This window comes from Macaca nemestrina, chromosome 13, assembly GCF_043159975.1.
Source record: "Macaca nemestrina isolate mMacNem1 chromosome 13, mMacNem.hap1, whole genome shotgun sequence".
NCBI lineage: Eukaryota > Metazoa > Chordata > Mammalia > Primates > Cercopithecidae > Macaca > Macaca nemestrina.
Window position 1 is genome coordinate 18,464,547 of NC_092137.1, and position 22,205 is coordinate 18,486,751.

Genomic DNA, 22,205 nt, shown 5'->3' on the forward strand with positions numbered 1-22,205 from the left:
TTGCCATATAATGGCCTTTAACATCTCCATAAATATTTTCACAAGGTGATGCAGTTTAGGAGAAAGCCTACTGTGTTAGGAGCCTAAAGATTCATTCCAGTCCCTTACCAGCTATGTGTTCCTGAGCGAGTGACTTAATCTCAATGATTCTAAGCTTCTCTATCATTCTGTTCTGATGAAAGACAAATTATTTTCTTTCCTGCTCACCCTGTGGTTATCATTAGAACAGAAATAGCTACTGCACAAAGAAAGTACTTTAAAAATTACAAATTAATAGACATAAGTGGAGTTGTTTTTATGAACATAGCACATAGATAAACTGAATAAATTCAGTGGTTAAATGTGTTCAAAGTTATATTGAATTTGAATTTTATAAATCTCCCAGAAAAGGAAAAAGAGGTTTTAAATACCAATCTTCCAAGAATTCACAAAACAAAATATCCTATGCTTTTTCCAAAAATAGAAAAAATAAACTTCCCTCCCTGTTTAATCTGTTTTTAAAAGCAGATTCAATAGAAAATGGAAAAAAAAATTCCATCCATGCTGCCCTAGAGGCAGAACAAGACTGCAGGTTCAAGGAGAAAATTTAAGTTTTTTTTCCTCTATAGAGATGAAACTTCACCATACCAATAGAATATCCAGTTTTACTCCATCTGTTCCTTCAAGGACCAAAATAATAATCTATCAGCATAGGAAGTTAAGGATTCTTCATAGAAATCTGTGTGCTCATTCCTGGGCTAGGCTATGCTGTAAGCCACACTCTGGATGAGACAACCAAGAGCCCATAATCTGTGGGTTGATGGAGAGCAGGGACTATTTCAAGTGCATCCCAAGATGCAACAATAGATGGCTACTTAGGCCAAATAAACCCTAACCAGAGGAAGAAAAAAACTGGGGAGACAAGTAACAAGCCGAAAATGAAAATGTTTAATAGATGATGAAGATGTTCAGATCCGGGGGTTGCAGGACTTATAGAAGGTCCTTCCCCACATTCTAGTTGCTGGGAAAGGCTCAGGACGCATCTGTCTTACAGCCTTTAGGAGATTCACAAGAGACCACATTCATAATGGCACTCTGTAAACTTCTTTAAAAATGTCATTTGTTATTTTATTTTTCATATAAACTGCATTTTAAATGATTAATTAGGCAAAGTATATTTAGGCTCGAAAGTCATTCTCAAGCACATAAGCATTTTTCAGGTATTCTCATGCAGTATGTGGAGTATACCCAGGAAGGCCACGCCACACACTTCCTGTACTCACTCCCATCTTAGCCTGTAGTGACCCCGGACACGAAGATGCACTCAGAAATCCACTGTTAGATTGAAGTAAATGGCCCAGTTGATTGGTTTATGGGCTGCCTACCCTTGCTACCAGAACCTAACTGAATAGTTAACTAGCTTCCCTTGGCCTAGTATCCATCTAGAGGAGAACCAGAAGAGCCTTTTTTTTTTTTTTTTTTTTTTTGAGACTTGAGTCTCCAGGCTGGAGTGCAGTGGCGCGATCTCGGCTCACTGCAAGCTCCGCCTCCCGGGTTCACACCATCCTCCTGCCTCAGCCTCCCAAGTAGCTGGGACTACAGGGGCCCGCCAACACGCCTGGCTATATTTTTTGTATTTTTAGTAGAGACGGGGTTTCACCGTGTTAGCCAGGATGGTCTCGATCTCCTGACCTCGTGATCCACCTGCCTCGGCCTCCCAAAGTGCTGGGATTACAGGCGTGAGCCACCGCGCCCAGCCATCAGCAGAGACTTTCAACTTGGGACACTATAAAGATGACAAAAGCACTGAGAAGAACTGAACCCTCGTCCTACGTGAGACTGGGCATAACTCAGAAATTTGAATGATCGTGATACATGCACTCGATTTCAAGTAAAACACGAGGAATGTTAATACAAGGTTTGAAATCCTGCTTATTTTAATTCTTGAGGGAGTCCCTAGCTAGAGTCAGAGGTACTAGAACTTGTCTGTTTTGGATTTCCCTTACTTATCTAGGTTCTGTTCTCCGTCCATCATCTTACTTTATTATTTCCTTGTTATCATACGCAGAAAATCTTAAACTGTTACCCATGAAATTAGCTTTCTCCCCTAAGAACTGTCTTTATTGATTGATTTACGTAGAGATGTGCTTCTTTCAAATAGTTCTATACAAAGTCACCGTTCTTTTTTTCCAGTTAGCCTCAGAATGGCTTATTTTTATTTACATAGTTCTGCAACTTCCCCTCAAAGCTCAGCAGTTTGCCCCATAACGTGGGACTTTCTCTCTGTCTCTCTCTTCTACTCCTTACTCTTTCTTTATTAAATGTGGTGAACAGTTTTAAGATGCAGAAAATGTCAATCATCCAAGTATTCAGGAATCAGAATTAATCAGTGTTAATCCTATAATTGCTTTTGAGATTTTTTTAATAAAAGAAAAATAGTAAGTTACATGAAAACTTAAATTTATACTTTTCTAACCAACTCTAAAATTAATGTCTCATACTCTTCCCAAATAAGACAAGAACCTTAGAAAGCTTTAATTTCCCTCTCAATTTCCTCCTTTCGTCCTCTGTGTTTTGATTGCCTTGTAATTAAATCACACTCTGACGTTAACTTCCCCAAATATTTTTGATATTTGTGGTTGATGTGATTTTGACATATCACCATATTTTACCGTCATCTTTTATCATATTACTTCTTGTTGGATCTCATTCCTTCTGGGTTTATTTTTCTTCTTGTGTTAAGTACATGATTTAGTATTCCTTTCAGAAAAAAATCGTTAGTAGTAAACTTGGTCTTTATTTCAGGGGTTCCTGTTTAACCATTTAACTCCTTTTCACTTTCATGTGTGTGAGGTCAGCTCACAGGCCTGGCCCCAGCACAGTCTGGGCACATTTCTGAGTGCTTTTTTGTGAGCCCCAAAGTTGGAATAGTACTCATCGAAGACCATTAATGACTAACTATCCCTCTGGCTACTTTAAATTTTGTCTTAAGGATTTACTGCTTAGTTAGAATTAGATCTTCTTTGATTCCAATAACAGGTTAGGCAATATATTTAAAAAGGAATAAAATCACATTATATTATAGAAAGAGCCCCAATAAGTGTCGAAGTATCTCAGTGAGGTTCTCAAATCTCTCCTGAGTTTCTGCCCCTGAAAGGCTAGCCCAGGACATTCTGCTCCTCCTGCATCTCCACTGCCCTCCTCTCTCTCACTCCTGTTACCGCTCGCTTCTGGACAACTCCCTGTCCCGAGGGATGCTGATCATTTGGGTTAGTTTGTCTCTTCCTTCTGCTGTCCTTGGAAAGCCTCTTCCCTCTGCTAGAAGTTGCAGGGATCAATTGTTCTTTGGCAGAGAAAGAGACTTGATGACAATGAAGAGAGTTTCCATTTCTTCTTCCTGCAGCTGTTGACCTGGGTGAGCAAGCCAGACTGTGCACTGCCTTACAGGAGAGGAAGGAGCCTGTAAGCCCTGGAAACTCAACAGAATAACTCCCCCAATCACGTGAGCCAAAAAAGACAGAGACCAGGGATGCCTTCTTCTGAGAGGGTCCACCTGATGGGAAAAGACAAAGTGTCTTCCCACATGTATGGATGTTATACAGCACAATTCTATATGTCTAGACATGAGTGTGGAGATGTTAGCCCATTTACTAATAAGCCAATCAATCTGTAAATGTTCCATGGAGAACTGATGGCATGTAGAGGAAAAAGTAACTCTTAATTAAAACTTCAGTAAATTTGAAAGGAAGAAAATATAAGCTGTTTATTAATTTTATTGCCAACAATTTTGTTTTCCTATTTATCAATATATTTCACGTGTTTCCCCCAAGAATTTAATAAGAAATTGAAGAGTGTTGCAAGATGTCTTCTTTCTTAGGTACTTTGTTGATTGTTCTTTCTTTCAAACAGTAACGATAGTCTCAGCTGAGGCAAATTAAAATGACATTTTCAGGACATGTGCTGTGACAGACAAGAAATTCAGTTAGAGTGAGCCTCCTGTGAAGGGAGAGGTTGTCACGTCACCTCTTTCTTGATTCCCAAGTACTTCTGCCTCTTCTCTTCTCTTCTCACTGTGTTTTTTTCCAGAACATTCTGGATAAAAGGTGTGGGAGAGTATGTGACCCAGTGTACTTTCAACTAAGTGGTGAAGTACAAACAATGAGAGGGGCCTCCAAGAGCTCCCTGGACTCCTTCTCCCCAAGGGGAAAAGGCGGATAAGACTAATCCTGAAAACTGGAAAGGAAAGAAAATCTTAAACAAAAATATCACCTCTCAGTTGCAGTTAATTTACCTTTTCCCACTTCTCTCTCATAAATACATGCATATTCACTTAAAGCCGTCTTAGATTTCAGAAGCAAAGATTTTTTTTTAAGAAGCAAAAGCTTAAAAAATGTAAAATTCAGTTACCTCTGTCCTCACTTCTGTGCAGCTATGGGTGAGTCATTGTTCTAAAAAATAAAAAAAAAAGAGGGTACGAATCTCAATGATTAATGAAATATTTCAAGACTGGCAGGGGGCCTTACCCAGATGCTAATAAAATTTTCCACCTACGTCTTCGTTTTAGAATGAAAACAGTAGACAAAGATGAAAAAATGCAAGTGCATGCAGATTTTTTAAAGCTCACTGCTTTTGAACATATTAGGAGTCTATGTAGTCATTATGCTGATTGCCATTGTTTATTTTACTGTTTTTCAATTACTAAATCAAACTTTTCTGTGTTTACTTGGATTTGACTTCTTTACTCACTGACTCACTTACTCCTAAACCACCACTGCCCTTGGAAATATCCTGCTTCTGCAACTGGACCTCTCTCATGGGCTCCAGGCATGGCAAGGTTCTCTAGATCATAGTTACAACTTCAATTTCTTATTGTGAGGGAGATACCAAATTACATAGACCTTATAGAGGAGGAGTTGCCTTCACTCTGTGGCAATAAGAATCCTAGAGACTATGCTTACCTCCCAGCTGGTGATCAGATGTTTGAACAAGGTGGCAGAGATGGACTTTCCAACCATCTCACTTTCTCTTTTGGTCCCCTACTCCTATCTTCCTACTATACCCATCCTAACCCCCAGACAACATGTTCCTGTTTCTTATTTTCCTGGGGAAACCAATGCTTATCTACCAATCAACCAATTCACGTTTGCCTTTAACAGAAATTTGCTTATTGTGATAAAGACAACTATCTGTACAATAAAAATCTACTCTTCCATTTTTCCTGAGCAGGGAACTAGTTCAGTTACATCTCTCATGTTCCCTTGTGTTAGATGTGACCATGTGATTAAGCCCCAGCCAATAAAATTATGAGTACCACTTCCAGCTGTGGCCCATTAAAACCTCTCATTTTTCTTCCTCCATGCCTTTTAATCTTTAAAGCTAACTGGAGTCACGACACCCGCCCCACCATGGTAACTTTGTAAGCACCACATTGACGGTTGCAGAGCTGCTATCATCCTAAAGTTTTTGAATGACCCCATGGAGCAGAGTCACTTTACTCACCACTCACATACCTGGAACCATCCTGGCCATTAACTTACTTAGAAATAAACTCCTATCATATTTAATGTTACATATATAAACTTTCTTGTTACTTTAGCCTAGTCTACATAAAAAGATTTATATATGCTTTAGAGCTTCCTTCAGATAAATGTGTTTATTATTATTATTTCATCTGAAAGCCTTTCAGATACCCTAAAGCTAATACTAGTTGTCTAGTGGTAGGCTCTGATAATTGGTGAAAAGGAGACCCTGGGCTTGACAGTTTGTGCCCATCAAGAAACAAGTAAAATACCGACCACACAGATAGCACATCTACTGTTCAATTCACAGCAACTCATAACTTCCCTTCATGATTGAATCAGCTGAAAATTAGGTGAGTTCGCTAATTTGCTTCAACTGAGCCATCAGTATGGCATATGGCAGTGGTTTTTCAATGGCTAGTTATTGAATTTCAAAGGAATATTCCAGAGGAAGTATTAACTGAAAACCCAATATCCAAATCATTTATCGTGGATCAGTTCTTGCTGAAGCATTGAGAGGAATTCTGCAGCTTTTCTAGGGAAAGCGTCCCTGAAAACCCACCAAAACACCCCCAGAGAGACCTGGGGATGGAACCTTTTGGGAACAGCCTTGTCATAGAGAAGGAACCTAAGTTTTAAAACCAGACAAATGTTGCTTCACTCATGCTATCAGTCAGTTAGTGAAAGGCGTCATGATTAACCTTGACATAAGCAGAAGGAGAATTCACTGACTTCTGCAAATGCAGATTGAATCCAGGGTCTGTGTTGGCTTCAGGTGCGGCTTGATACAGCAATGTACTGCCAGCGTTTTGTAGGTCTTACCTGGTGAGGAGCCTTATTTGAAAACATCATTCTCTAATTCCCTTTCTGAGGGGCAGGGTTTATGGTTCTGGTGTCCAAGAACCTGGGCACAGCACCAGTGTGTGCCCTTATGCCCAGAGATATAAGAGAGGCACCTGTGATGGTGTTTTCTGCCAGATTACAGACACAGTATCTAGAACTGGATCACCACATTCAAATGGGGATGATGAAATATAAGTGCCAATACAGCTGGGCAAATAAGCAAGGAATTGAGGGGAGCTCATGAGGAGACCAAGAGAGCTGGGTGGGAAGGTAAAGTCAAGAAGGATGAGGTTCCTGAGGGTGCAAAGCCAGGTCCTGGGAAATTGCTGCAGAACTAGAGTTTGTTTTATGCTTTCTCATAGAGAGATAACTTTTTAAAGGTAGTAAACACTTGCCTGACAAACTTCATTGGATTGAAGAATTTCATTTCATTGTTAGTCCAGGATCAAATTTGATCAAGTCACCTCTTCCTTTCTCCCTTTCCCCTTCCTCTTTCTCTCCTCCCCTCCTTTCCTTTCTTTTTGCCCCTCTTTTATTTCCTTCTTTCCTTCCTTCCTTCCTTCTACCCTCCCTCCTTTATTCCTTTCTTTCATTTTTAACTCCTTCCTTCCTTCCATTCTCCTTCCCTCCCCCTCCCTTTTTTCTTTCCTCTCTTTTCTCCTTCCTTCCCTTCTTCCCTCCCTCCTTCCCTCCCTCCCTCCCTCCCTCTTTCCTTCCTTCCTTCCTTCCTTCCTTCCTTCCTTCCTTCCTTCCTTCCTTCCTTCCTTCCTTCCTTCTTTCCTTCCTTCCTTCCTTCCTCCCCTCCCCTTGCCTCCTTTATCGAGCTCAAACTATATAATAGGCATTACATGCAATGTGCTGTGGTTAAAAAATAAATAAGACTCACTCCCTGTCCCCAAGGGGTTCACAATATCATGGCGAAGAGGACATGAAAGTAGACAGACAATAATACAGTGTGGTAAGTTGTGAAGAACAGGGTGGGCAGGAAGGAAAGAGAAAAGATATCTAAATCCAACTTCAGGCAAGTCTTTCTAGATTCTTTACTCATGTCTCTCCATTTTCAACATCAGCCCCCCTCTGGCTCTGTGTGTTCTGTAACTCCGACATGGATCAGAAAAAAAAACAAAACTTTAAAGAATCCAGCCCCTGAAATGTTTTGCCCTAGAACCCGAACCCCTGCTCAGCTTCTTGGAGGAGGGTGGCTCTCCCACTTAGAATCGTGTCTGTTTGAGTTTGGTAACACAGAGCCAAGGTCAGTCTGGTGTTTCTCACTTTACAAATTCTCATCTGTCAAGAGATGCTGAAGGCACCACTCAAACTCAATTGTACCCTAAGGCCATCAACATTTAAAAGCTAGCCATTGTTTACCAAGTTCTGTCAACCAGAATGGTGTATTTCTTGCATTTATTTGTTTGAAGAAAAAGTTATTTTGCTCTCTCTAGCCACCTACCCAGGAAAAAAAGGAGAAAGTGTTTAAACAAACACATTTAGCTAAATAGTCCTGTTCCTTTGGTGGAGGGAGGGCATACTCTCTATATCATGGTACGTAAAATTGAGTTTGTCAATAGAATGAATAAACTATAAACATGGATAGCTGCTTTAGCCTAACATATATGCTTTAAAACCGTCTTTGCAAATAGTCTATAAGGACTTTAACCTGTTTGAGTGATGCTTTGTAAATTATAAGATAATTTCTGTAAGATATTTTATCTTCCATAATCCTTACCACAACCCTGTGAGGTGAATATAATTATTTGCATTTTACTGGTAATAAGTATGGCATTCAGAGGTTTTTAAAAACTGTCCATGGTTACATACTGAGAAAATCAATTGAATGAGATTGAATTTAAGGTAGTTTAACTCCATGCATTTTATATAGTCCTTTAGCTACAATCTCTTTTTCCCCGACATTTAGACAGACAGGGACATCTGGAGAGGCAGTAAGAGTGTAAGGACAGAAGGGTCAAATGCAGATGGGGGACACGTGGAGTCTCAGCTTTCCTCCATGCTCACTCACATGTGGCCTTTGGAACTGAGTTGTCCAAAAAAAAGATACGCTTTGATTAGAATTGCAGTGTGCAGCATAGTCTGCATATAACTGTATTAGTCCCCTTTCACACTGCTATAAAGAATTACCTGAGACTAGGTAATTTAGGAAGAAAAGAGGTTTAATTGACTCATAGTTCCCTAAGGCTGGGAGGCCTCAGGAAACTTACAATCATGGCGGAAGGTGATGGGGAAGCAAGGCTCGTCTTTTGTGACAGCAGGAGAGAGCGACAGAGCCTGACGGGGGAACTGCCAAACACTTTTAAACCATCAAATCTTGTGAGAACTCATTGTCATGAGAACAGCAAGGGGGAAACTCCCCCCATGATCCATTCACCTCTCACCAGGTCTCTCCTTCAACATGTGGGGATTACAATTCAATATGAAATTTGGGTGGGGACACAGAGAGAAATCTTATCAATAACCAGTGCAAGTATCACCACAAAGAAGAAAACCGAACCATCAGAAACACAGGAAGGACAGCACAGCAAAGACCAGCTTTGATTTCTAAAGATGTTGAGGGCACACTGTTAGGTGCCAGCTTCCAAAGGGCTCCAGCCAGTTTCTCCTGCATATTCCATAGAACCTAGGAAGAATTTTTTTTTTTTCTATTTGGAATACAGACACCCTTCATGCAAGCCCCCGAACCTCCACCCTCCAACTCTCTGCATGCAGTTCTGTGTCTTAAAATAAAAACAAAAATGTTAAAACCTCAACAGATGATTTTAATTTGGGTTTCTGAAACTCATCACTATTGACATTTGGGGACTGGATAATTCTTTGTTGTGGAGGCTGACCTGCTGACCTGTGCATTGTAGGATGTTTGGCATCCCTGGCTTCTACCCTCTAGATTCCAGTAGTACCTCCAATTGTGATAACCAAACATGTCTCCAGACATCACCAAATGTTCCCCTGGGTGAAAATCTCCCCCTGTCGAGATCTGCAGCTTTAATGATTCTCAAAAAGAGGACATTTCTTTGCTTCTTCTAATGATCTGGAGATATTAAAAGTATCACATACTTCAGCTTTTGTTCAGGAGGCAGATTTTTTATTCTTTATAGTTTTCATGGGCTCCCTCTCCTCTTTTAGAATAATCAATAAATAGTTAAATGATTTAATTGTTAGAGAATGTCAAGGTTGTTTTCATCTGCAACCCTTGGGAAAATATGTTATGACCATAGACTATGAGGCAGACATATATGAATGTGAATCCTCATATTGTAATTGCTTGACCTTCAAATTAACCTCCCTAGATATCCATAACCTTATCTAACCCTATCAAGAGTTGTTCCAAGAATTAAATGAAGCCACATGCATATAGGTACACATAGGTTTGCTAGATTTAGCAAATGAAAATATAGGAACTCCATTACATTTGAGTCTAAGATAAACAACATGTATATGTATATGTATATATATATAATTATATCTCATGCAATATTGAGTAACCTTATTTATTAGTGTTCAATATTAGCTATTATTACTGTGAACTTTAAAAAATGTCAATTGAGAAAACCATAGGCCGCTCCTCTTTAAAACAAATGTATGTTTAAACCACCTGGAACAAAGGGCCATTTAAGATCTTCCTAAAGAGGCAGTAATAAATACTTCAGATCTTTTACAGGCTCTTATTCTTTGTTTGATTTTCTTCTCATTATTCAGAAGTTCAACCAACATAGCTTTTACTTTATTTTGTCTCTTTATTATTACATCCCTTCATATGGATAAATAATCAAGAAATAACCTTTCAAATAATTTGAGATATTAATAAATCAAAGTTCAGGTAGGGAGTCAAAAAGAGTGGTGCTAAAATCCTCATCTGTCACTTACTGACAGGATGAGCTTACGAAAGTTTCCTCACCTCTCTGATCTCAGTTTCCTCATCAGTGGAATAATATTACCTACTCAACACAGCTGCTGGAAGGGTAGAATAAGGTCATGCATTTAAAAAGAAGTTAGTAAATAATACATGTGAGCTAGCTTCCTTTCCTTTTTTGCTTTCCTTTCCTTCCTTTCTCCACCCTAGGTTAAATAATTTTGACTTTGTTAACCTTTTTTTAAAAAGAGATAGTTGGCTACAAATAAAGAATAGAATAAGTGGAAAATCATAACTTCCTAGTTAAAAAATAATTAGGGGAACTTGACAGCTTGTTAATCAATTTTCCAGCAAAAGAATGTGGGCTTTGGAGTCTGTCAGATCTGGTTTAAATCTTGTTTCATCCACTTACTAACTGGTTAGCCTTTGGCAATTTTTTAAGCTTGTCTAAGCTTATTTTATTCTTTGATGATATCCACAAAATATTTCCTTTTTTAACTTTTATTTTAAGTTCAGGGATACATATGCAGGTTTGTTACATAGGTAAACTTGTGACATGTGGGCTTTTTGTACAGGTAATTTCAACACCCAGGTATTACACCTAGTACCCAGTAGTTATTTTCCTGATTCTCTCCGTCTCCCCACCCTCCACCCTCTGATAGGCCCCATTTTGTGGTGTTCTCCTCTATGTGTCCATGTGTTCTCATCATTTACCTCCCACTTATAAATGAGAACACGTGGTATTTTGTTTTCTGTTCCTGCGTTAGTTTGCTAAGGATAATGGACTCCAGCTCCATTCATATCCCTGCAGAAGACATGATCTTATTCTTTTTTATGGCTGCATGGTATTCAATGGTGTATGTGTATTACATTTTCTTTATCCAGTCCATGATTGCTGTGAGAATCAAATAGCTCATATGTATGAAGATTCTTTGCAAACTGTAAATCGGTATTAAATGTTTGTCAGAAATACAACTTTTTTTTGTAAAAGAGATTTTGTCTCTGACTTCATTAAATCACACCAACCAGTAAAGTTCCAGTTTGAATGTTAGCTAGGAAGCACAATTGTAGAAGAGACTTTGTTGCCTACGTAATACCCATTCTCTCCTTCTGTTTTAGTAACACCCCCTGACTTTATTCAGTGCAGCAAAGGGCAGAGATAAAATGTGAAATTTCTCAGCCTCCTTTGCAGCTATTAGGGGTCAATGATCTATAAAATGCAAGTCAAGGCAGTAGAGGTGTGGGCAGAGCTTCCCCAAAAGCTCTAAGACTGACTCAGTTGAACTCCTTCTTCTTCCTTCCTGCTACCTGAAATGTGTATGGGGTGGTGAGGCCCCAGCTCATATCTTATGACATGAAGTAAACTTGAGGATGGAAGAAGCTATGTGTGAAAGAAGTAGAAAATTTAAAAAGAGTTAGACGAAATTTCTGATAACCTCAGAGCTATCATATCCACCCCACACTAATTACTTTTTCTGTGCAATAGATAAACAAAATATGTGTATCCTTAGAGCTTCTGAAACTTTGTTGTTAAGTGCAGCCAAACATATTTTTAAACAATCCACTAAGAAAAGTATTGTTACATGTAATGTCAATCAAAGACCCTAGAAAGAAATACTTCGCTGCTTCAGAGCAGATGCTACAAACCAAAGCTTATACCTGACTTTGTATGTCTCATATAGCAACTATTTTCCATCTTTCTGTTCATATTTGTTTCTCATCTCTGAATAATAGCTGTTCTTCATGTAAGTGCCAGGCCATACCTGAATCTGTTGCTTGTATCTAAAGAATGCATGAGGTAGATGAAACGTTCTCCCTCATGGGCTATACATGACATGCCACTTGGAACACATACCCAGTGAGTGTGTAGCAATGCTTCACTGTGACGTTGTGAACTCCCAGATAGATTGTGGTTCACCACGCTTTCTGGGAACAACTTAAGTAATCCTTGCCCTTCATCTTTGAGTAGTTTGTCCAAAAGTGATCATCATAAATTTGTGTCTATTAAATTTCTTGTGTTGTATGCATGTGGAATATTAATTCATACAGTCAAATTTTTAAATTTTTCTGAGTTTTGTAGAAAACCATTACCATAGTAGTGTTATCATCTACAAATCTTGTTTCATATTTCTAGCTTGTTAACAAGCATTTATTAATCCAAAGTGCTCTTTCTGTGCTTTTGTATAATCATAAAAGCATTTAGTGGTCAGTCTTAAAAAAAACCTAATTTTAGAAACTAGCCAAAATTAGATGAAATTGCTTATATAAATCTAATAGTCTCCTTTTGTTTTTCTCCCTATTCTAGGAAATATTTGACTATTCCATTATTAGATAAAGCAGAGAACCACGGACTATAGCATAAAACCCTTTAATCATACTATTATAAGAAAATAGCCATCTCCAGTGACTATCTGTGAACCAAGCACCATGTTACGTGCTTTGCAAATGTGAGCTCAATTAACTATCCACAGCACAACTCTTGATTTCTATCAATTTCCTCCATCTACAAAAGAAACTAAAACTTACAAAATTTAAATAACTTTCCCATGATTTCAGAGTAAGTTGTATGTGCTTAGGGGGTTGGGCATGGGATCGGGGTAAAAGTCAGAATTCAAACCCAGGCTTGATTCCAAAACCTATCATCTTTCTGTTAGATTCTACAACATCTCAACCTCTATTACCCTAATTTCATGGTGCATGCTGTAAAAACAAGCAAGAACATTGTTTGGCCTCAACTTCCTCCCCACAAAACCCTCAGCCATACTTTTTGTTCACATAGGAAGCTGAATAAAGGAAAACATGGACAACCTCAAATGCAGAAACATGACGTATTTTCTCATGAGGACAGTGTGGCCCGGGAGAAAGAAGTGAGTTAGGATTCAGGGCATATTCAGATTCCCCTATGAGGGATCCCGTTCTCTAAACTTGGAGAAGCCACTTTCCTTTACTGAGGCTTTGTTTCCTCATCAGAGAGGAGTCAGAGGTTAGACAAAGTAACCTCTTTTGTTTCAGAAATTCATTGACTTTGCAGCCAGGATACGGGGGAATGTTCTGGATGAAACCATCTGGAGAGGAGAGGTGACCATGAAGGCATGGATTCTTTTGCCTTCAATCTGTAGGATATTTTCAATCTGTAGGATATTCCTTTTTCTTTCCATTCAACGCTTTGCAGAGTGTTAAAAAGCAAGGAATTCTAAATTGGAGGCAAACACAGTATTTTTCTCTTATATTTTTATAATGCTTAACAATTAACAGAGTATTGTCATGTGTATTATCCTCATAGCAACTGCTGTAAATAGTGATATCATTATGTTCTAGTTTTGCAGAGGAGAAATTCATCCTCCAAGAGAATACTCACTTTAAAATTACAAAAGCAACCTTTGGGGGTGCTGGATTTGGACCCAGTTGTGTTCTTTGAAACTTCTCCTTCCACACAACACTAACCTTATTATTTCTGTAATCTGAGAACAAGAAACACAAACCCACTACTGCTATTAGGACCAAAGGTTTATTTTTATGCTCAGGTGGGTATTTGGAAACAGTGGTTCACAATAACAATTTCTGCAATGTGAAGAAACCAGCATTACTGCTTATTTGTAAAAATTTTAAAAAGTATCTCTCTTCTGGAAATTAAACACTTTTTTTTCCTCTCTCTCAATGTATGCATATATGTATGTAGATATGGGGTGTGCATTTTTGTTTTCTTTATTTATTCGTATGATTTTTTCCCATTTATTCCTCTCACTAAGCACCTCCCAATGGCTAGACCCTGTGCTAGGTATGGGGGATATTGAGATAGATGAGCTATCTCTGACACCATTGCCTTGCCCACATGTGAGCAACGTGGGGTATTCATGTGTGCACTGAATGCTAATACGAGGAAGGAGGTATCCATTACAGAATAATAGAAGCAAAATGTGGTGGGAGCTTAGAATACAGATTGATTTTTTAAGTCTTTTCTTGGAAGATAAAAGACCTACTGACAGAAAAGAAGATAGTCTTACCAGTAGATATTTCCCTTCCCTCAACATCGATTCCCACTTTGACATTATGGTAACTGAAATGATAGCATCCATCGTACATCATGAAGAAAGGATTTCTGAAGACATTCTGGAAAAGAATAAAGAAGCAGTTAGTTTGGGCCCTCAATGTCTTCTTGCTTTAGCTGTGGGGTTGCAAGAAGTCCCTCATCAGCTTCTTTGATGCTGGCCCGTTACTGGCTGCTCTCTTAAGTGCTATTAGTGCTCTTGACTCTGTAGGTGCACAGAGAAAATTTTAGCTATTAAATGTTACATAACTAACACTCACATAATTAAATATTACGAATCTTACCAGTAAAAGCTCCTTCCCAGCATCCTCTGTGAATGTGCACAGCCAAGTTCACTAAAGATATCGAGGCTGTGGCCCCTGTCTCAACACCGTCCCTCTGCTTGCCCCATCATTCCCTCAATTCTAGCACATACTCCTCCTCCTTTACCCACATCTTCAGCCCTACTCTGAGACCTAACTCAGGACCCAACTTCTTCATGTGGTCTTTCCTATGGCAGTTTCAGAATCACCTTTTTCTCTCTCCCTTGTTTATATTGTCATTTGCTAATTATCTTTTTAAAATTATACCATAATTTATCTTGTTTTAAAATGACTGGCTTCCTCGACTTTTTTTGTGTGTTCTTTGAAGGAAGGTATATACTTTCAGGAACCTTGCATAATAGCAGTTTTATTTGGCTTTCCTTAAGTGACACATACTTAGCAAGTTTATCCATCTGAATGAAGGAATAACAAATTGCAATGTTTGCAAGTTGAGCAGGGCTTTTCAAAGACCATATATTAAGAGGCCCATGCCACCCTATATCAAACATACTAAAATGTATTCACATCTCAATTAAATATTTTGCACATATGCATATTTGTTTGTGGATTTCTCTACATATACACATACATATGCATATAGGTATACAAATATATGTGTGTGTGTATGTATCTCTATATGAAGTGAATTCTAATTTGCTAGTTAAAATAATGTTCTGTTTCATACCTGTTTGACCATATTGATGTCAATTATCCAATTTTCTTTTTTACGTTAGAGCCAATGCTTCTTTTGGGGCATCATTTTTATAGGGTCTTGCCCATATGATAGGCTGTAGGCACTGGGCCTGGCTTGTCTACTGGACAATGCAGAGACGTGTTGGGTTGTTGATGGGTGCAGGTGCTTCCTGATCATCACCATGAAACAGAAATAAGCCATGACTTTGACCTAGCAGCCCAGCCTCACTGCAGAGCGGACGTCTTTGAGCAACACTGGTTGTGTTGACACAGACATTAGGTTACATCCCTCACTGCTGTTTCCACTTGTCCTGATTTTTCCTAGCGTCTTCTTTTGCTCTGAGATTTTCCAGGATTTTTCACACCACTTAGGGGATTTGCAGATGGAAATTTTGAGTAAAATGTGTTCACTCGTTTTCATGTTATGCAAGAGTGAAAACAAAAAAGCCTCAAACTCAATTTAGGATGCATTGGGATGGGGTGGAGTGGCGCCCATGCACGAAAAACTCAAAACTGCTAAATTGTGAGAAGCAAAACTTTCCTTGAGCTTAATTTTTGGTATGGGAAATTCTCTGTAGGGATTTTGGGGAAAAAAATGACAGAATTTTTAAGCACCATTGACACAAATATTTGCTACATAGACTTTGAATGATGTACCTATTTCCATGTTGTAAATTGATAAGCAAAGGGAGTTGCTGAGGCTGGAAGTTACTGTTAGTGGTTTCTGAAGGTATCATGCAATGATTTTAGGAATTTTATCTCCACACTTCCTACTCCTACCACCCCATCCTCTTTGATGCCCCTGTGACTTATGCAATCTTATCTCCATTTTACACTTTCATTTTTGTTTAATGTTTCAGGCTTAGTTAAAACTCTAAGACACAATTGTAAAATTTCCTGTTTGAGGGAAAAGAATCTTTTAATGTTCACCTCATGGAGAAGTGTTCAGAATGCTTTTCTGACAGTTGCTAAGCATCAATGCATAAATTAGATACAGACTGAACTATACAGAAACTTTTCCCATATGCACTATAAGCTCAGTTCACTTCAGTCTGCAAAGAAACAATATATACATGTAGAACTGTTGGAAGATTAAATGAAATAGTGTATAGCAAGCAACTAGGATAGTGCCTTATACATAACAATGGCTTAATAATTAGTAGGTATATTATCATTTTTATTTTAGCTAGAGCAGATCCTAAGAATGAAATCTATCTATGTATAGATTATAGTATTCTTAAATTCTTTTTATATTTTCTGTGTGTTAGGAACATGAACACTTACCCACTCACTCTATTCATACGGCCAATTGAGAGTTGTGTGTGAGTGGTTGGTTCACTAACTGTTGTCCCCTAATGCTTGGAAGCTCCAGAAGAGCAAGAAACTATACCCACTTCAGGTTATTTCCAAATTATATCAGTGAGAAAGTGGTTGATTGTGAAGTTATGTTAATATATAGAATTGTTTCAGTTCTCTGCAGCCTACTAAAAATACATCCATCCCACAAAGTAAAGTTGTGAAAGATAATGGCATTTTTCTCCCTAACTTGATAATAAAGAAGTGATTGAAGCAATAGAAAGACTGACAGTTCCTCTCTGTGTCAAACCTCCCTGACCTGTATCATAAAGCAGGAGAATCAGAAATGATGCAATGTTATGAAAGGGAGGAAGAGTGGGAGGGAAAAATTAAGAAAGGAGGTGGAGAGAGGGGAAAAGAGGGAGAGGGAAAAGGAGAGGAAGATGAAGAGGGAGAGGGAGAGAGGTGACGGAATATGTTCTTAATTAGCAGATTGCAGCAGGGGAGAGATCTTAACGGCTGAAACTGGACATTCTGAGACATGGTCAGGGGAAAGAAATCAGGTTTTCTCTTTGCCTGAGGGCAAAACATTGGCAGTTCCTCATAGAAGCAAAGTGCAGGCTTAAGTTCTTGAAATCCAAGGCATTGTCGACTTGAAGTTTATCTAGATCACAGGTGAAAGGTTAAAGTCAGTATGAAATTCAACATGTGATAATTTCATTGCACTGGCAACTTGGAGTGGTGGCTCTGTCAGGTTCAGAGGAAGGTATCCAGACTGGGTTCGGATGTGATCGATCATCCAAACAATAAGCAAAGCCCAACGGCTTGGATACCAACTCTGGGGGAGGACCGATCTGGCATTTGCGTCAGTTAAGTCTGCCCAACTCCCTTCCTTCTTCCCTTCCTCTTTTCCCCTCTTTTTCCTTTTTCCCTCCCTTTCTTCCTTATTCAAACCATTTGCAATAGCAAAAATTTATATTTAAACATAAATATATATATATATATATATATATATATATATATATATATATATATATGAATGATTATAAAGAACCATCCTTGTGAAAACAGCACCCAGGTCAAGAAATGGGGCACCTACAGAACCCCAGAAACCCTGTGTCTGCCTGTACGTAATTGTAACCCTCTTCTCATCCAAGAGGGGTAACCACTATACTAATTATCATCATAATCATTTATTTGTTTTCTTGAGCTTTAATGCTGTTATAATTTTTCCTCAAAAGTATTAGTTAGTTTAGGCTATTTTTTCAACTTCTTACAAAAAGAATCACTGTATACACACACACACACACACAGATGTATGTATACACACATGCATATATATTTTAATATATATGTATAGTACCATGATTTGTTCATTACTGAACATTACGTTTAGAGATTTTTCTTATGTTGTATGTAACTGCTATTCATTTATCTTATTTTCTGTATAGAGTACCCTAGTATAAGAAGCTATCATGAAGGTAGCCATTCTACAGCTGGTGAACAGCTGGGTTACTTCCAGTTTGGGTTATTGTGAATATGCTCATATGTGTCCTCTGGTGCGCATATACAAAGGCTTCTATAGTATATACAGCAAGTCTAGAAAGACTGGTGATAAAGTACATGAATCTCCATCTTCAAGAGATCATGCCAACTGTTTCCTTAAGTGATTGTACCAATTTACCCTCCAACCAGCAATGAATGAAACATCTTACCAAAGTTAATATTATGCAACTTTAAAATTTTTTGACATTCAACTTCACATTGTGATTTCAGTATTTATGTCTCTAATTGCCACTGAAGTTGAACCACTTTTCATAATAAGCTTATGGCCAGTTTAGAAAGACCAGTTCATACCTTTTCATTTTTTTTTTTTTTTGTATTCATTTGTTTCTTTTTTTCTTCAGGATGTATGTAGCTCTTCAAATATTCCAGATGGCTGATATTTGTCAGTTGCATGTGCTGCAGATACTTTTCAATTCAGTGGCTTGTAGTTTTACTTTTAGTGTTATCTTTTTAACCATGATATCTTTGATACATAGAAGTTCTCTTTTTTTGAGACAGAGTCTTGCTCTGTCACCTAGGCTGGAGTGCAGTGGTGCGATCTCAGCTCACTGAAAGCTCTGCCTCCCGGGTTCAGCCTCCCAAGTAGCCTCAGACTCCCAAGTAGCTGGGACTACAGGCGCCCACCACCACACCCAACTAATTTTTTTTTTGTATTTTTAGTAGAGATGGGGTTTCACCGTGTTAGCCAGGATGGTCTTGATCTCCTGACCTCGTGGTCTGCCCGCCTCGGCCTCCCAAAGTGCTGGGATTACAGGCGTGAGCCACTGCACCTGGCCTGAAGCTCTTATTTTTAATAAAGTTAAATTACTAGTTGTTTCTTTATGACTCATAAAGTTTGGTCTTCTTTATTCCAAGACCATGAAGATATGCTCTTATATTATTATATAAAACATTTATATAATTTTATTTCATTTATATAGTTTTATCTCTCTTATTTAGGTGTTTAAATGACATGCAATAATTTTTGCATATAAAGTGAGGTAACAGTTTGATTTCACTTTTCCATATTGTTAGTCAATATACTTATGCATCATTTATTGAAAATATGTTTCATTTAATGAAATAAAATGCAACTGCTATCACAGTTCAAGGGTTCATATATACATAATTTTGTTTGAGTTATACTGTTCGCTACGTCCTTACCCTGACCAATACCACAGTCTTAATTATTATAGCTTCACAGAAAGTATTTATGTCCTTTAAAGCAAATACTCTTCATTTGTTATTTTTCTAGAATGTCTTTGTCACTCTTCTCCTTTTGCTTTTCCATATACATTTAAAAACGACTTGTCAGACTGGGCACCGTGGTTCACCTCTGTAATCCCAGTACATTGGGAGGCTGAGGTGGAAGGATCACATGAGGCCAGGAGTTTGAGGCCACAGCGAGTTATGACTGTGCCACTGCACTCCAGCCTGGGAGACAGAGCGAGATCCTGTCTCTGAAGAAAAAAATTATAAACAACTTTTCAAGTTCCATGCACACACATCCCTCTTTTAGAATTTTGATTGACATTGCACTGAACCTATAAGCCAATTTGGGAAGAATTAACATCTTTAAAATATGAAGTCTTCCGGATATCATAAACACAGTATATTCTTCCAATTACTTAAGTCTTCTGCAATAACTCTTATCTAAGTTTCACAATATTTTCTGTAAAAGTTTTGCATAACTTTTGCAAGATTTATGTTTAGATATTTTCTATTTCTTAATGTTATTATAAATTGTGTAATTTAAAATTTCATTTTCTAGTGATTTACTGCAAATATATATACATATATAATGTATAAATATGGTAATATATAATGTATATATGCAATATATATTTTGTAAAAATCATATATGTGTTGACTAGTTAAATATATATATATATGATCCCAGAAACTTTTCTTTCTTATAATTTGTCTATAGAGTCTTTTGAATTTCCACATATGCAGCTGCTTCATTAGCAAGTAATGACAATTTTGTTTCCAATTCTTAACATTTGTAGGATGTCTTTCTGTTGCTTTATCCCACTGTTTATGACATTCACTATAATCATTTTTGAAAGGAGAGCAATAGCCCTCCTTGTCTCAGTACAAAACTCAGAAGGAAAACTTTCAACCATTAATCATATTTGTAGCAGGCTTTTTATTAATATAAACCGTCTTTTAATGATATTTTACTTTCAACTTTTGTTGCCAAGATCTTTTAAATAATAAAATATTCTTTTAAAAATTGCGCTGAATAAATTCTAACATAATAGTATTTAAACTTAAAAAAGATACAGTAAAAATACAATATTAAAAAAATTGTGTCCAATATTTATTTTTTGATTTTTTAGGGTTTTTATTTTTTTTAGAGAGAGGAGACTGAAATTTTAGCAGCTACTGAGAGAAGTGTGTTAAAATTTCTTCATCTGATTCTGAATTTACTTATTTCCTCTGGTAATTTTGTCAACTTTGGCAAACTATATTTGAAGCTATTTTAATGAATATTTACAAATTTAGAGTTGTTATATTTTCTCAGTAAATAAAAATATGTATTATTATAAAGTGATGCTATTTATATTTTATGCATATTGCCTTATAATCTATTTTGTTCAGTATTAGTATAGCTATAGTAGTTCCAGTGGGTGATCCGTATTTATTTTTCATCTTTTGACTTTGAATTATCTGTATCTTTATGATTTGTATATGTCTCTTATAAAAAGTTTCCACGTGAATATTTTTATACTGTCTAATAATCTTTATTTTTTAATTAGAACATTTATTCTATATTTATATTGTATGTTATCTATGGATTTATCTTTTATATAATTTTGTCCTTTCTATTTGTTCTCCTATACTGTTTTCTTTTTCTGTCTTAATTTTGATAGGAAGTTTTTTTATCATCCTATTTTTTTAACTTCTAGTAAATATGCACTCTGTTTCTGTTATTTTAGCAATTACCATAGACATTAAGGTATAAATGCTAAACTCATAAAAGTCTGAAAGTAATCAACATTTTTACCCTTTCTGCACAATGTAAGAATTTTAGATAACACTGACTCTAGTTACCCGCTTTCTAACTTATGTTTAGTTTTGTCTTGTATGCCCATAGACATTATCTTAATGTTTATATAGGCAGTACTTGCTATGGACTGAATGTTTGTGTCCCTCCCAAAATTAATATGTTGAAATCGAATCCCCAATGTGATAGCATTAGAAGGAGGTATTAGAAGTTCTTGGGAGGTGATTAGCTCATGCCTTCATGAATGGGATTACTGCCCTTGTAAAAAGATACCCCAGAAAGCTAGCTAGCCCCTTCTGCTATGTAAGGATACAGCAGGAAGGCACCACATGTGAAATACAGAGTGAGCCCTCCCCAGACGCCAAATTTGGTGCTGCCTTGATTTTGCACTTCCCACCCTCTAGAACTGTGAGAAATGAATTTCTATTGTTTACAAGCCACCTACTTTATGGTAATTTGTGACAGCAATCTGAATAGAGTAAGATGTTGTTAGATATTCACATATTTCCACTTTCTCTGTTTTTATTCCATCCTATGGCTCAGACCTTCAATCTGGCATCAGTTTTCTTCTGCCGGAATTTTTTTTTCCAGAATTTCTTTTAGTGAGAGTCAGCTGGTAAGAAATACATAGTTTAATTTGCCTGAAAATGTTTTAGTTTTGCCCCCGTTCCTGAGAGGTGTGTTTTCTGGATAGAGGATTTAAGGACAGCAGTACTCCTCACAGCACCCATCACACGCAAACACACAAAATAAAGATACCATTCCACTTCTTTGGATTCAATTGCTGCTGTTCAAAAGTCAGCTGTTTGTCTGTCACTGCCTTAAAGATAATGCTTCCCTTCAGTGCCCTGCCATCACCACCACCAGCACCAGCAAGCTTGAGCTTTTTATCTCTGGGATGTTCCCCAGTTTTTCTATAATGTGTTTAACTTGGCTTTTCTTTAATTTTTTTCTGTTTCTGATTCATTGAATTCCTTGGATCTCTAAATTAATGTCTTTTGCCATTTCTGGAAATTTCTAAACTTATAGCTTCAGATATTTCTTTTTAAACCTGTTATCTGTGCCCTCCTTCTGGGAGTCTGAAAATATGCTGAGACCATTTCATTTA

At 37.5% G+C, this 22,205-nt stretch overlaps 1 protein-coding gene across 29 annotated transcripts in view; it reads left to right on the top strand.

The window, feature by feature from the left end:
* Positions 1-22,205, top strand: part of LOC105479897 (uncharacterized) — a 226,813-nt gene that overhangs the window by 164,387 nt on the left and 40,221 nt on the right. Inside the window, exon 3 of one of the 29 annotated variants that reach the window (XR_011611518.1) lies at positions 3,383-3,935. The exons of 27 other annotated variants lie outside the window; for them this stretch is intronic. The gene's annotated coding sequence lies outside the window, so the exon portion shown is untranslated. Of the gene's footprint in view, positions 1-3,382; positions 3,936-16,018; positions 17,218-22,205 lie in introns of those variants that run through there. One more of the 29 variants, XR_011611524.1, reaches the window with a different exon arrangement.